This window comes from Oryctolagus cuniculus, chromosome 14 (assembly GCF_964237555.1).
Source record: "Oryctolagus cuniculus chromosome 14, mOryCun1.1, whole genome shotgun sequence".
Classification (NCBI taxonomy): Eukaryota; Metazoa; Chordata; class Mammalia; order Lagomorpha; family Leporidae; genus Oryctolagus; species Oryctolagus cuniculus.
In genome coordinates this window covers 73,472,389-73,486,546 of record NC_091445.1, presented here as the reverse complement: position 1 = coordinate 73,486,546, position 14,158 = coordinate 73,472,389, and the positions used below count along the sequence as shown (strand labels likewise).

The 14,158-nt window shown below is 37.6% G+C and overlaps 1 long non-coding RNA gene across 2 annotated transcripts in view; it reads left to right on the top strand.

Moving 5' to 3' along the window:
* Positions 1 to 14,158, top strand: part of LOC127492741 (uncharacterized) — a 229,971-nt gene that overhangs the window by 53,199 nt on the left and 162,614 nt on the right. For both annotated transcript variants that reach the window (XR_011382034.1, XR_011382035.1), the window contains exon 2: positions 12,656 to 12,772. This is a non-coding gene — a long non-coding RNA (uncharacterized lncRNA). The remainder of the gene's footprint in view (positions 1 to 12,655; positions 12,773 to 14,158) is intronic.

Below are 14,158 nucleotides of genomic sequence, written 5' to 3'. Positions count from 1 at the left end.
GTTTCAAAATGATTGCCTTGATATTTATTTTTTCTCCTGGGAAAGAAGGGAAAAAACCCTCTCCTACATTCCCACTGTCTAAGATATTAGCTGTTACAATTCCTACTGGCTGACCTTCTGAAAGAGGACATTGCATTTGACTAGCTCAGCTTTTCTTCCCCCTTTCTCACTATAGATGTTACTGTACAACACAGACTGAATATTGGATTAGCTTTTCAGAAGCATTGTAACATGACCTGCACAAAGAGACAAGTAACTATGCTCTTTCCTTCCAAACTCAAATTGGCACTGATAAAATTCCCATGCATTATATTACAATTGCAGTTTGTGACTTTCCGGAAAATGCCTCATCTAGCTTTGGCTTAAAAAAAATCAACTACTTTTACCAAAAAAGTAGAAGTAGCTTAACATTTCATTTTTCATGCAGTTAGTCTATTGGCTAGCTTACAAGAACCAAACAATTCAAAGAGAATGAACTATCACAGTTTTTATTTATGGGTGATAGACTCATGATTGGAAGAAACTACAGCATGATTAATGGTTTATGGATGAAAACCAAAGGTCCTCACAGAGGAATAAATGAACAACTTCTGTGCACCTGTAACTGATTTAAATCTCCAATTGTCTTCCTATGTTTGTTTGCAGACCTCAGAGAGGATTCAACCGAATCCTTCTTCATCTGTAAAATAAGCTCTGATACAAGGGACACACAATATCAATACCCTGGGTTGTCCTTGTCTGTATTCTCTAAATTCAGGTCACAGAGGGGTTTTGTAGGTTTGAGATGTCTTGAAATAAATATGCTGACTGAAATACTAACATGGAATTAGTAAACCTCAAAAAGAAAAAAATAAATCTACAAAATGTGCAGAATCCTGGAGTAGTAAGCCACTTGGAAATATTTATTCAAGGGCAGGTGTTGTCGTGCAGCATGGTTAAGATGCTGCTTAACGTGCCTGCATCCCCTATCACAGTACTGGTTTGAGTCCTGGCTACTGCACTTCCAATTCAGCTCCCAGATAATGTGCCTGGAAAACAGCAGATGATAGCTTAAGTACTTGAGTCCCTGCCACCCACATGGAAGACCCCAGTGGATTTCCCAGCTCCTGTCTTGGCCTGCCCAGTCCAGGTGGTTGCAGACATTTGGAGAGCAAACTAGAGGATGGAAGATATTCTCTCTCTCTCTATCTCTCTCTCTCTCTGCTTTTCATATAAATAAAATTTTAAACAGGAAATATTTTTTCAATGCTTAACAAACATAAGCTACATATAACTGGTGTGGAAACTGCAAATTCCTAGCAAGTGGACAGCATTTAACTTAGAGACCCTACCCCCAAGATGGTAGCTGACTTCAACATTTAATCATTGATCAGTGGAAATCACAGAGTAAAGGTATCCTAAGCAGAAGGATGTGTGTGCTCCAAATTGAAAGAGTTAATTCACCTACACAGAGGATGGGAACTTAGAAAATTTTTCTAGCCTATAGAGGAGGACAGAAGCTGTTTAGGCATTTGTAAAGATATTTGTAAAAATACTACATTGGGGAGGGCCCCAAATTCTGAATTTTCTGGCTTGCTTTTCTGAATACTTACTTTCATAAAAAGCTAACAAGACTAAGATGTGTTTAGAATGTCTGCATTTTAGTAGAAGTTCTGGAAGACATTCAAACAGAGATACCTCAAGACTTTCCTCTGTAGTTTATTTTTTGAGCTCAGCATGGATGGGCTTGTTACTAGTCTTGGGCCGTGGCACCAAGGCTGGTTCTTCAGATGTTTAACAGCTCCCCACCTTTATTTTTGTCTGAATTCCCTGGAGCCTTCCAGTGATTTCTCTTATCCAGTATTGTCCAGGAAGCTCCAGTTAATCTGTACAAGGACATTTATGCAAAATCTTTGTGAGGATGTTTGTAGTAGGCCACCCAGGGCCTAGGGAAACTGCCCCTACCTCTTCCTGGAGATAGCTAAAGAGATTTATAGGTCTGGACACTCAGCTTATAAATAGGCAACTCCCTTTGGGAAATCCCTGGAGATAAGCCAGGAATGTATTTGTAAGCCAATATGGAAGCACTTAGTGATGGCCTTACATTGCCTTAAAAACAGTAAAAGTTTTCAGGAAGAATCCCTGTTAGCATTGTAGTGCTAAGCTCCCAGGATACCTAACGGAATTCTGGGGCTGTCTGCAGGAGTGGTCACTTCCACAAACATAGCAGTTCATTTCTTGAAAGTGAATGATAGACCTCAGGTCGTGGTGGTGGTAATTCTGCTAAAGTTGAAAAAATTGAAATTTTATAGACAGTTCTATAAAGAGTGCTCCCTTCCCCAGGAATGGTCAACTTTTGGTTGCTGTAGTGATGGGGGGAAAGCTGGCACTTTGAAGAGAGACACAAATTCTTTGCTTCTTCTTACATTGAAATTTGAGTTCTGTTATCTCCTTGAATCTGGATGAGTTTTATAAGTGCTTCACAGATGAGATGTGCCAGCTTCTGAGTCCAGGAATTATTAGATTAGTGATTTTCCTTTCCTATCTCTTGGAACACTCACTTAGGGACTTAGGGATCCTTGAATTCCTGTAAAAGAGTGAGAGAGAGAGAGAGAGAGAGAGAGAGAGGGAGGAAGGGAGAGAAGGAGGGGAAGGGGAGACAGAGAGGGAAAGAGAGGGAGATATCATATGAATTTTAGTGGGGCACAATTCATTTCATAGTAAACTGGCAATAGATGTCCAGGATATTAGAACTGCTATGCATAGGAGCTACTGATTGTTTGGAACATGTTGAAAGAACTACCCAGTCATGCATAGGTTACAGGTGTGTGGACATGTTAATTTCTTCAACTGTTTAAACAGCTGGGTGGGGCTTGTAATGGACAGAACCTGTCACTGAAGCCTCAAGTGACCTCAAAGTGCTTAAAACTGGGAAGCACAGATCTCATGGTCTAGCAGCGGTGTGGTTTCTGTAAATGTTCCATGTGTATCTGATAACAATGCATATTTTCTATGCAAATCAAGAGTATGTTGCTTAAATTCTTTATTATTTTTAAAAAGTATCCTAAGTTTATCACAAAGGTATATTAAAATCTCTTTCATTTTGTTGTTGAACCACCTCTTTTAGTTTTTCTTTTGATAAAGGCCCACCAAATCATAAAGTCAATCTATGTATATTTGAAAGTGTCTGGATTTTACTTTTAAAAGTACAGACTATTATTTTCATTTTATAAATGAGGAATTTGAGGCACAGATTGAATAAATAAATTCCTCAGACTGGGAAACTTTTAAAAGCTACAAAAGGGGAATGCCAAAGGCAATGGCATAATGTAACTTGAGAGGAAAATAATTCCTTCTCTAAAATTCTATTCTTAGCTGATATTCACTGAGCCAAAATATGTTGCTCAATTATCTTGCTTCCTTTTATAATGACTCTCTTCTTTTTGTAAGCTTAAAGATTTTTATTTGGTATTCTGCAGGAATATTTAAATGGGTCTGAGTATGCATTTTTTTTAATCCTGCTGGTGATATGGTGTGTCTCTTCAAGCTGAGATTTATGTTTTTCACAGTTCTCTGAACAACGAGGGCTTTTGTTCTGTCATTTCTAGTTCCTAGACCATCACACTCTATCCTTGTTTCTACATTTATCTTTGTCAATTTGTATGAATTCTAGGAGATATTCTCAGATTAGTCTTTTATTTGTGGTTCTTCTTATGCTCAGCTCTGTTATTTTGGTAAATATTTCACTGATTTTTTGGTAAATATGTGTAGGAAATTGTTGAATCACAGATGTGAATTGCTCAAACCCTGACCTTCCCAGGAAAGGCCCGTCTTCAGAACTTGCCCTTGGACAGCTCCTGGGAGATGAACTCTGGGTTCACGTAATATTCCACTTGATTAGAGTTCTTTTGTGTATCTGACACGTAGGTCACTCACTCAGTTTAAAATTAAAAATGCAGTTTACATTCAGCACCTGTTTTTTCTCTGTGGGGCTGGAGTTTGAGAAGTTGAGATCAGCCTCACAGATTCTGAGTAGCTGAAATCTGACCTATGACAGCATTACCATATTGTATGACAACTCCCAGTATATACCCTGCACACCAGACTTGTCGGAGATTCCTGACTACCAACACATTTTTGTTGGCATGATTCAGTGGCTTGATGTGATTCAATGGGATAGGACACCTAGAAGCATCTCTGTGGTTTTTCCTGGGCATCATCCTATATGCTTTCCCCTTGCTGATTCTAATCTGTATTCACTTGCAGTAATAAACTGTATCCATAAGTATAATAGGTTTTCTGAGCACCATGATTCTTTCAAGTGAATCATCAAGCCCAAGAGTGATGTTGAAGACCCTGACACACAAAATGTGTTTCCTTTACATTCTTCTATTACTACCTCTGGATGCAAAATGCGTCTCTTATTGAATCTACTGATTGTCCCCCATGGTTGTCCTAGACACAGAGACTTCACAGCCGGCTACACCTTCAGCTCCAGCTGATTTCATAGGGACTGAACACAGGGCTGTGAAAGCATTTCTAAAGGGTGGATATAAATTTAATTCTTTTAAAGCTTTATGAATTTCTCTGATTCTAGACTAATTTTTGTAATAAATTCCTGTTTTGTGTCAGAGATTTTAAAATTTCACACAATTTCATAGAGAATAGGCTTGGGGTCCTGATATATTTTGCTGAATTCTTTTCACTTTCTTATTGTCCTTGGTTTTAGCAGGCATTCTCACTACTTTTCCAGGCTAGTGGGTAGCATTTAAATTTTTTTCCAATTTTTGTCTCATAGGTCCAGTGACAGTTGGGAAAGCATATATAACTCTTTTCACCACCTTCTATGTTTAACCAGAGTGGTTTAATGTTTGTTTTACTTAAATAACTCTGGTTGTCCCCAGTTCAGCTGTCTTGGGCCATAAGAATACTTGTATCAGGAGTCCAGTATATTTTTTAAAGTCATTTTTTGTGGTTTGCTTTGCATTTTCTTATATTATCTAAGTGGTGCATAGTTTCACTGTCAATTCCCATGCCCTCCTGTTCTCTTTTCTTACTTGTTTAAAGATAAATATTATACTCTCAAAGGTATGATTTTTCTGTATGTAGAATCATAAGAGCTAAAGTGATTGAAACGATATTAACTCATTTTTTTTTTGGTGGACTTACTCTGAATGTCATTTTGTCTTAGTTTCTTCTAATCTCAGGATCAAATCTTATTTTTTAAGAATTCTTTATTCATAGCTCAGTTGGGAATATAAAGAAAGCACTGTTTACTAGCTTCCAAGGAATTTGTATGCCTAATCCTTCAAGAATGTGAATAGTTAATTATAAATATGGTTGGAGATTAGAAATACAGAAATGATAGGGCTACTATAAAAAAGTAAAAGAATATTAGTTGAAGAAAATAATGTAGAAATTGATAAAATGCTCCATGAAATCTTTACATCAGTCACCACGGAGGATGACTGACTAGTGGGTGTGCAGAGAGCCAAAGGATTTCCCAGAAAAAGAATATAAAATATTCCTACAATTAAATAAGCAAGATTGATTAGGAAGTCAGAATGTCTGAACTTTGCAAAAGCTCAAGAAAATGGCACAGCTCCAGGTTTTTAGTTTAAGTGATCAATGAGATAAGCAAAATTTTAGATGTGAAGCTAGTTCAAGAAGAAGAAAAGTCAGAATCAAAATAATGAATGTTTATTTTTTGCTAAGATTTAAGGGAGCATCACTACTACTCATATATAAATTTAGTATAGAGAACAGGTGTAATTTAGAGTAGTTTTCTTTAAACAAAACACTTCCCAGTCCTTACAGCCTTTTCAAGAGTCCTAGTAGTTGTTTTATCACCTCTTAGACATGTGAAAATAAAGAATCATTAATAAAATTTGCCAATAATTTTAGATGCTACCCTAAGTTTATTTTTCTACTTGAAATAATAGATACCAGTTCCAAGTGTGTGTGTGTGTGTAAGCATATATTTTAAATTTTTTAGTCATTACATTTTTAAATTAATTTGAAAGAAAGGGAGAGGACTGGGAGAGAGAGAGAGAAAGAGAAAGAGAGAGAGAGAGAACAGAGAGAGCGAGAGAATGAAGAATGAATATTATCCATCTATGCCTCAAATGCCCACAACAATCCGTGCTGGGACAGGCTGAAACCAGGAAGCTGGATGGGCCTTCTTCGTAGGTAGCAGGACCCAGGTAGCTGAGCCAACACCTGCTGCCTCCAGGGAGCACACCAGCAGGGATAGGAATAGGAATAGTGAATCCAGAAGAACACACTCTGATTTGGGATGTCATCATCCCAATAAGTGTCTTAACTGCTGTGCCAACGCCCACTTCAAAGAATATCTTTAAAAAACTGATATTTTGCATAGTTGGTGAAATGATATGCTTAGTTATTTTTCAATAAATCCAATAATTTTACAGACTAAATGTTTAATAGTGAATGAAGTATGAGAGTAATAGGACTGTTAGACACAAGGAAGTGATAACCTTGGGAAAGAGGTTAAAAAAAATTGCCTTCTTTTATTGTCCTTAATCCTTCTCCAGTATTTTCCTCATGCTGACCAACATGCAGATTTTGTTCCTGTTTGGACTTTTCCATCTTATGAGATTTTCCTTTGGTATTTAGCCACTTGTCAAATTCCTTTATAGACACTTACTAGCTCCTTATTTATTGATGCAACTTCAGACAAGTCTTGTTTTGTTCTTTGTGTCCCTCTCAATTTACACCATTTCAGACAATCTAGCCTAAATTTGTATTTTATACTCACTCACCTATTCAGATCCTGTAAGAAATTCCCTAATTTTGGTCATTTCTTTTACACTTAAAGCCTGTCTCACTTAACTCCCTCATAGAAATGTCTTCAAAATAAAAATTGAATTAAAAATATTGAAAGACAAATAGATTGCATTTATCTACAGTAAGATTACACAGAACTAAATGTTCTCTCTCTCTCTCTCTTTCTCTCTCTCTCACATACACACATACACACACACGAATGAATGCATGTAAACATGGCTTGATTGATTGTATCAAAATAAATTTTCTGGTTGGAAATTTTACATTTTGGAGGAGACTGGTTAAAGCTTTTATAGTACCTTGATTATTTTGCACAACAACATGTGAATCTACAATTGTTTAAAGACAAAAAGCTAAAAGAAAACAAATGTGAAAATGCATTCGAGTATTTTGGGTTTCACTCAGTATTGTCTGCTGAGTTAGAGATGTCAGACAAGACCATGGAGAGGATTCGAATCATCTGGCACCTCCATCACTACCTCTTACCACTCCCACTAGTTTTCACAGAAAGTGAAATGTCATATGTAACTGAAACAATCTCTAAATACTAAATTATTCTCAATCATTCACTCTGTGAGTCAATAAAACTTCACCAAATACCTAGTATAAATCAGGTGCTGTTCATTGGTGTTACAAGAAATATGTTTTTTCTTGGCTTTGATGACTTTTGTTTTCCTTTATGAAAGGCATTTGTGGTATACTAAGATCTACTGGGTTTATAATTTCAATTTGCTAGTATTTGCAGGCTGCATCACTGATACTGTATAATGATTCATCTAAGGAGACTATGATCTATTCAAACAGAATTGTTGTTTTCAGGTAGAGACAGCTAAAGATTAAAAATAAGCATCGAAATCCACTAAGACTTCAGACTGAGAAACATGGTGAGATCACTTGTACTGAAGCCAGTATTGATAAACCAAGAAAAGTGCTACATTTCAATAAGCCTGTGATAAACAAAGTGACTTACCTCATCAAATGGACTGGAAGATCATTTGGCAAAACTGCTTCAGATAAACCACAATGCACAAGAAGTAGAATTCCACTAAACTCTTAAGAGATTATGAACTCTATTTCTAGCTTCAAATACACCACTTCATCCCTAGATATATCCAACTATATTTTAAACTTAAATTGGATTAAGGGAGATAACGACAACTCTGTTTTTACTTTAGCAGCATGCTCAGAGAATTAGTGTTAATCTAATTAGATAAACTTATTTACATTTCTATGCATACAGGAATATCTCTCTGAATGAGAAAGTATGCAAACTTATAGGAGCTACAAATTGTGAAAATTGTTCTCTGTTCTTTGGTTTTTGCAAGTTTCTTGCAGGATATGCTTTGCAGTTTTGGTCAGCCGCTGTTTTATAGAGCATTTTCCATGTGCTCAGGAAAACTGAACTGTAGAAGCACAATGGTCACATGACTAACTTTGTCAACCCAAAATGTAGGATTTTATGTATTCTAGCATGGGCAAGAAATGACATGAGATGGATTTTTCATGTGCCTCATTCATTACAATTTTCTCCTGGAGTTACTGTTGATGACTGTGCATATGGAGTTGAGAAACTTTCTCAACACTCATGTCCTTTGTCTTCCATTATGTTCTGGAGAGACTCTGTAGGATGCTGGTGGTGCTTTCTCTTGACTCAGAGAATCTGAATTCTTATACTCTGACTTACATGGCCATTGCTATTTGACTTGTGTAGGGCTCTTACCCCTCTGCTTCACTAATTTACTCCAACATAACAAACCTCCTTATTGCTCTACTGCTTTTGTTCTGTAGTCTAAAATATATGTTCAGTTAGAGTCGTTTGTTTTAAGAGCTTTTTTTGTTGCTTTTGCAATTCCATCGATTTCCTTTTTTCTTTGTCTCTCCAAAAAAACTCTCTCTACTGAATGACAAGACTGCATTGATCTTTTAATCTTCTAGAGGAAAACACATATAAATAATTGGGTCAATAGTAACAGAAATTCCCTGTTTTGAGTATTAGTGGTTTCTTCAATAAGAAACTCTTTTTGCTTTTGCTTGCCTGTTATTTCAAAATGTTGGGATTCTTTTCCAGTCTTCCTATTGTTAATTGAGCAGTATTGTCACTCTGAGGACTAAGCTTTTTCAACATGTGGATATGTGACATCCTCACATTTTGCTAGACTGCATCTTGGAAGGGGCTTTGGAAGACACAAATGGTGGGAAATAGTTTTGTTGTGCTTTTAAAAATCAGCACTCTTCAATTTGTGGTTATCCTATTCTATCACCAAATTCCTGATTGCATTTACCCGGGGCTTTGAAGAACCAGCTGCTGAAAGTGATAAATCAGCAGCTGAAAATGATGAATGAGAAACTCAGTGGAGCTCAAAGTGAAATATAGATGCTTTTCAACAAAGTGAGATTGCTAACTGGAGGTGACAAAGCGTGGTGGCTGCTGGTTAAATGGATGAATATATGTATTATAGTAGCAAGTATACTTGCTTTTCTGAATTCTTTTTGAAGTCCTCTTATTTCATGTAACATTCTACTTTTTTATGTTTAGGAGTACTACTAATAATAAATCAAAAGCAACATTTATTGAGTGACAATTATATGCCAAGCCCAGTAGTAGACTGGGGAGCATTAGCTATGAAATGCCTAGTCGATCTCCAAGTACCACTTATGGCAAATTATGATCTGCTTTCTATATTATTGCACTATCTTTACATCTAATGGGCACTCTGAATTTAAAAATCTATTTGTTATGTTTCTAGTGTGGCTTATACTTAAATAATTTTGAGCTTGTTGCTTTCCAACGCTACTTACACACCTGTCACTCATAGATCTTTCCACTCTGTTTTGATTTATTCAGGTTGCCAATTGTTTCCTTGTTGCAAGTCCATGTAATGGTCTGTTCATTTGTACATAAACATTTATATAATATGGAAAAGTTGAAGTAATTTAAATTTAGTCCACTTTTTTTCCCAATATGAATTTTGTATCACTATACTACTTCAATGCAACATTATTCATTGGCTTACTTTTTTGCCTTTTTATGGCTTCCAGGCATGTTTAATATCTGTGATTAACTGAATTTTTCAGGTTAACATCTGCATTTAATCACAAGTTATTACCCATTTCCTAGACTGGTCAGTGTAACATTTCAATCTCTCCTTCCTTCTTTCTCCACCCATGTAGTAAAAGATTCAAAGTCAGTTATACTTTCTCTCTTTCATAGCCATAGAGCTGCACTTAAGTAATATTTAACAGAGTTATATTTCTTTTGAAGTGGTCACAGGAAGCAAATGCTTAGTGTATATAAACAGAGAGAGAAAGAAAGTTGATGCACTGATTTGGAAGTCTTAGCTGATTTACAGAGCTCTTGTATCTACATAGAAACATTTCTCTCAGATAGAAATGAAAGGCTCTATTGGACTCTGAAACAGCCATACAGCTCCTGTGTAACAGCATGCATATTCAGAGAGCAGGCTTTTTCAAAGTTCCTATTGACTACTTGTTTCATTGGTATGGTCAACAAACTTCTTAGAGGTCTCTGTCTTAGCATAAAATCTCCGTGTCTCATTTTACAAAATCTTCAATTTTCAAAGTCATTTGATCATGTAGAATAAAACTTTAAGTATTAAACATACTCCATTTTTTCTTTTCTACCTGGCAGGATCATTCAAACCAACTCTTCCATTTTTCTCTGGGTTCTCCATAAATCTGTCATGAATGATTCAATTTAAGGAAGAAAAATAATATTAAAGCAGAACACCAAAATGAGTGATACAGTCTGGCCAGTGTATTTTTGGCAGATCTTGATTTGATTTCGGCCAAAATTTGCATTCATCTCAAAATTAGTATTTTTGTTCTAGAGGATGGGAAGTCAGCAATGCTGGGGATTTACTAATTAAGAACAATGGTTTGAGCAATATTCTCCATTCTTTTTTAAAATATGCAGGATATTAGACTGCGATTGACAATTATGAAGGGAATCTGCAAAGTTAGAGTTAATATTTTAATTAAGTAATCAGGGCTGACATCTTGTTCAAAATTTTATCACAAGTGTCAAATGCATTGATGTTTACAAGATATTCAGAATTTGCACAAACAAATGTGGATTGTGTATGAAGCTTGCTATAATGAACCATTAACTTCCTTTTCTAGGCTCCAATTTGCATAACTATGATTAATGAGGCATATCTGCATATCAGGCCCCTCCTACATGGAAATGCAACAGTAACAAAAGGTTCTGAATTAAATTCTTTACATCAGTAAGCTTTGTTTTTTTCATCCAAGCTTCCATGTTCCATGACCTAGATGTCCTTGACTGGTTCAATGAACTGTTGCCTGCTTTTCATGGTTCAGGTGTGAATGGTGTATGGAAAGAATGTCAAGGATTGCCATGGGCAGGGGTCAAAGGTGCCTAAGGAGCTATTGGAGTGCAAGTAGATTTTGAATTGAGGTTACAGAAGTCTGGAACTACAGGAAGGATGGGGAATTAGGGCCAGGTAAATTTACCCTGGTTTGGTGAAAGAAAGAATAGGAGACAGCCTCTTCATTACACTGATGAGATATTAGAGCAAAAAAATCCTTCTAATCTGTGTGTCCCAGTGGCAGGAGGCCATTTGTAAAACAAAAGTCAAGAATAGTTCTGACAATGACCATTTATTCACCTGAAAGCAGTTAAACCAGGTCATATGAGTTGACCCCAGGGCAAGATTTCTGTGTCCATTCAGAAATGCAATTAATTGTGTGCTTTTTGCTAATGAATTCCAATACAGCTCTAGAAATCCTGTCAACATGAGAATTTTAGGCAGCAACTGTAAATGAAGTCAGGCTTGGGTTTTAGAAAGAAAGATAAGCATTGCTTCAGTGATGATACAATTTAAGGGGTGATGAGAAATTCCTCTTGTTCCTCTGACTTTTTTTTTCCTTGCTCTTCCCAATAAGCATCTCTTTGAAGAATCTCCTTACTGACATGTGATATTTCTTTTCTTTTTTTAAAAAAAGATTTATTTACTTATTTGAAAGGCAGATTTACAGAGGCAGAGAGGGAGAGAGCTCCTCCATCTGCTGATTCACTCCCCAAATGGTTGTAGTGACCAGAACTGGGCCAATCTGAAGCCAGGGGCCAGGAGCTTCTTCTGGGTCTCCCACATGGGTGCAGGGACCCAAGTACTTGGGCCATCTTCTGCTTTTCCAGGCCATAGCAGAGAGCTGGATTGGAAGTGGAGCAGCCAGGTCTCAAATTAGTATCCATATGGGAATGCCGGCACTGGAGGTGGCGGCTTTACCTGCTATGCCACAGTGCCGGCCCTGACGTGATATTTTCTTTTTTTTTGTTAAATTTTTTATTTAACAGATAGAGTTACACGGTGAGAGAGAGAGACTGAGAGAAAGGTCTTCCTTCTGTTGGTTCACCCCCAAATGGCTGCTTGGGTTGGCACTGCACCGATGCAAAGCCAGGAGCCAGGTGCCTCCTCCTGGTCTCCCACACAGGTGCAGGCGCCCAAGCACTTGGGCCATCCTCCACTGCACTCCCAGGCCACAGCAGAGAGCTGGCCTGGAAGAGGGGCAACCGGGACTAGAACCCGGCGCCCATATGGGATGCTGGCGCCACAGGTGGAGGATTACGTGATATTTTCAACAGATAATATAACCATCTCTTCAACAATCAGAAGGCATAAATCAAAGTCAACCCATCATTTCCAGTTTTCTTCCTGTTCATGTCATCCTTCATGCTCACAGCTTCTCTAGGACACTTGTGCTTTAAAAGAATTCCTCCCTAAATTGTCACTGGCATAGTCTGCCCTACCTTTCTGGCCTATTAAAGGCTAGGCCTGCTGCACTCATTCGTACACTTACCACCTGTTTTCTCCTTAATCCCTAGCAGTGTGTCTTGGTACTTTGCTGCTGCTGCCATTTCCCTGTCGTTGAGGACTAGCAGTGCACCAGGAATGGTGGTTGAATGCATATTACCATCCAGTCACTCAGCAACTAACTCCAGGAGGTAAGTGCTGGAAACTGAGTAATTTGTGGAGGGACACACAGATACTCAGTAGAAGAGTGAGGAATTGATCCCATTCTAAACCTAAACTCTTTTTTTTTTTTTTTAACAGGCAGAGTGGACAGTGAGAGAGAGAGACAGAGAGAGAAAGGTCTTCCTTTTGCCGTTGGTTCACCCTCCAATGGCCGCCGCTGCAGCCAGTGCACCGCGCTGATCCGATGGCAGGAGCCAGGATCCAGATGCTTTTCCTGGTCTCCCATGGGGTGCAGGGCCCAAGCACCAGGGCCATCCTCCACTGCACTCCCTGGCCATAGCAGAGAGCTGGCCTGGAAGAGGGGCAACCGGGACAGAATCCGGCGCCCCAACCGGGACTAGAACCCGGTGTGCCGGCGCCGCAAGGTGGAGGATTAGCCTATTGAGCCACGGCGCCGGCCTTCTAAACCTAAACTCTTAACAGCCACCTTTTATTCCAGTCTTTATATTACTTAGTCTAACACTGTCTAGAATAGTTTTCTAACAAGATGAATTTTTCCTGTACCACACCAATTCTTTCCAGGAAATCACTTGCCATATGTGAGTATTAGGCATTTCAAATGTGATTAATTCAAGCGAGGAACCATACTTTAATTTAATTTAATTAAGTATTTACATATAGTTTGTGCCTAGCTTGTTGGACCATGTAGCTTCAATACTTAGGTACCATTAGATGTAATCAATTGCTCCATTATATTGTTGCTTTGCTTGTCCTTGGTCTCAGTGGTCATGACTTCATGACTGTTCTCTTGTTTTCTATTCTTTTTTGGAATCTTTTCTTCTCCAACTTCCTATATACAAACTATTCCCAAATGTTTTTCTCAGTCTTCCTGCATTTCAGCTGTCAGTATTAACACTCATTCTATTTAATGTCTTTAAATATATTCTTTGTAAGCATGATCAATATATTTCTTTTAGCTATAATCTTTCTATAATTTTCAGACACCATTCTAGAGGGTTGTTGAATGTCCCTATCAGATATACCAAAGATTCCAATTCCATGACACAAAGCCTGAAGTAATTTTCCTTTCCAAAGTTCTTTGTGTAGTCCCTGTTTCTATTGATGACACTACCATCCTTTCATTTCCTGATTTAAAACATCTACTTTTTAGATGAATATTTATTTTATTTGGATGTGTGAATCATTTGCAAAATTTCATTGGTCCTCTCTTCCAAATGTCCCAAATTCCTACCTCTTTGCTTTTCCAACTACAGATCTATTTCTGAGATTCAAATATCAAGTCCTTCAGAATTGTTTGGTATATTAAATGGATCTCTAAATGGCTTCTCTGTACTTCACTGATAAACTTTATTCTAACTGAAGCCATCAAATCAAACACTTTGAAGCCCGGATCT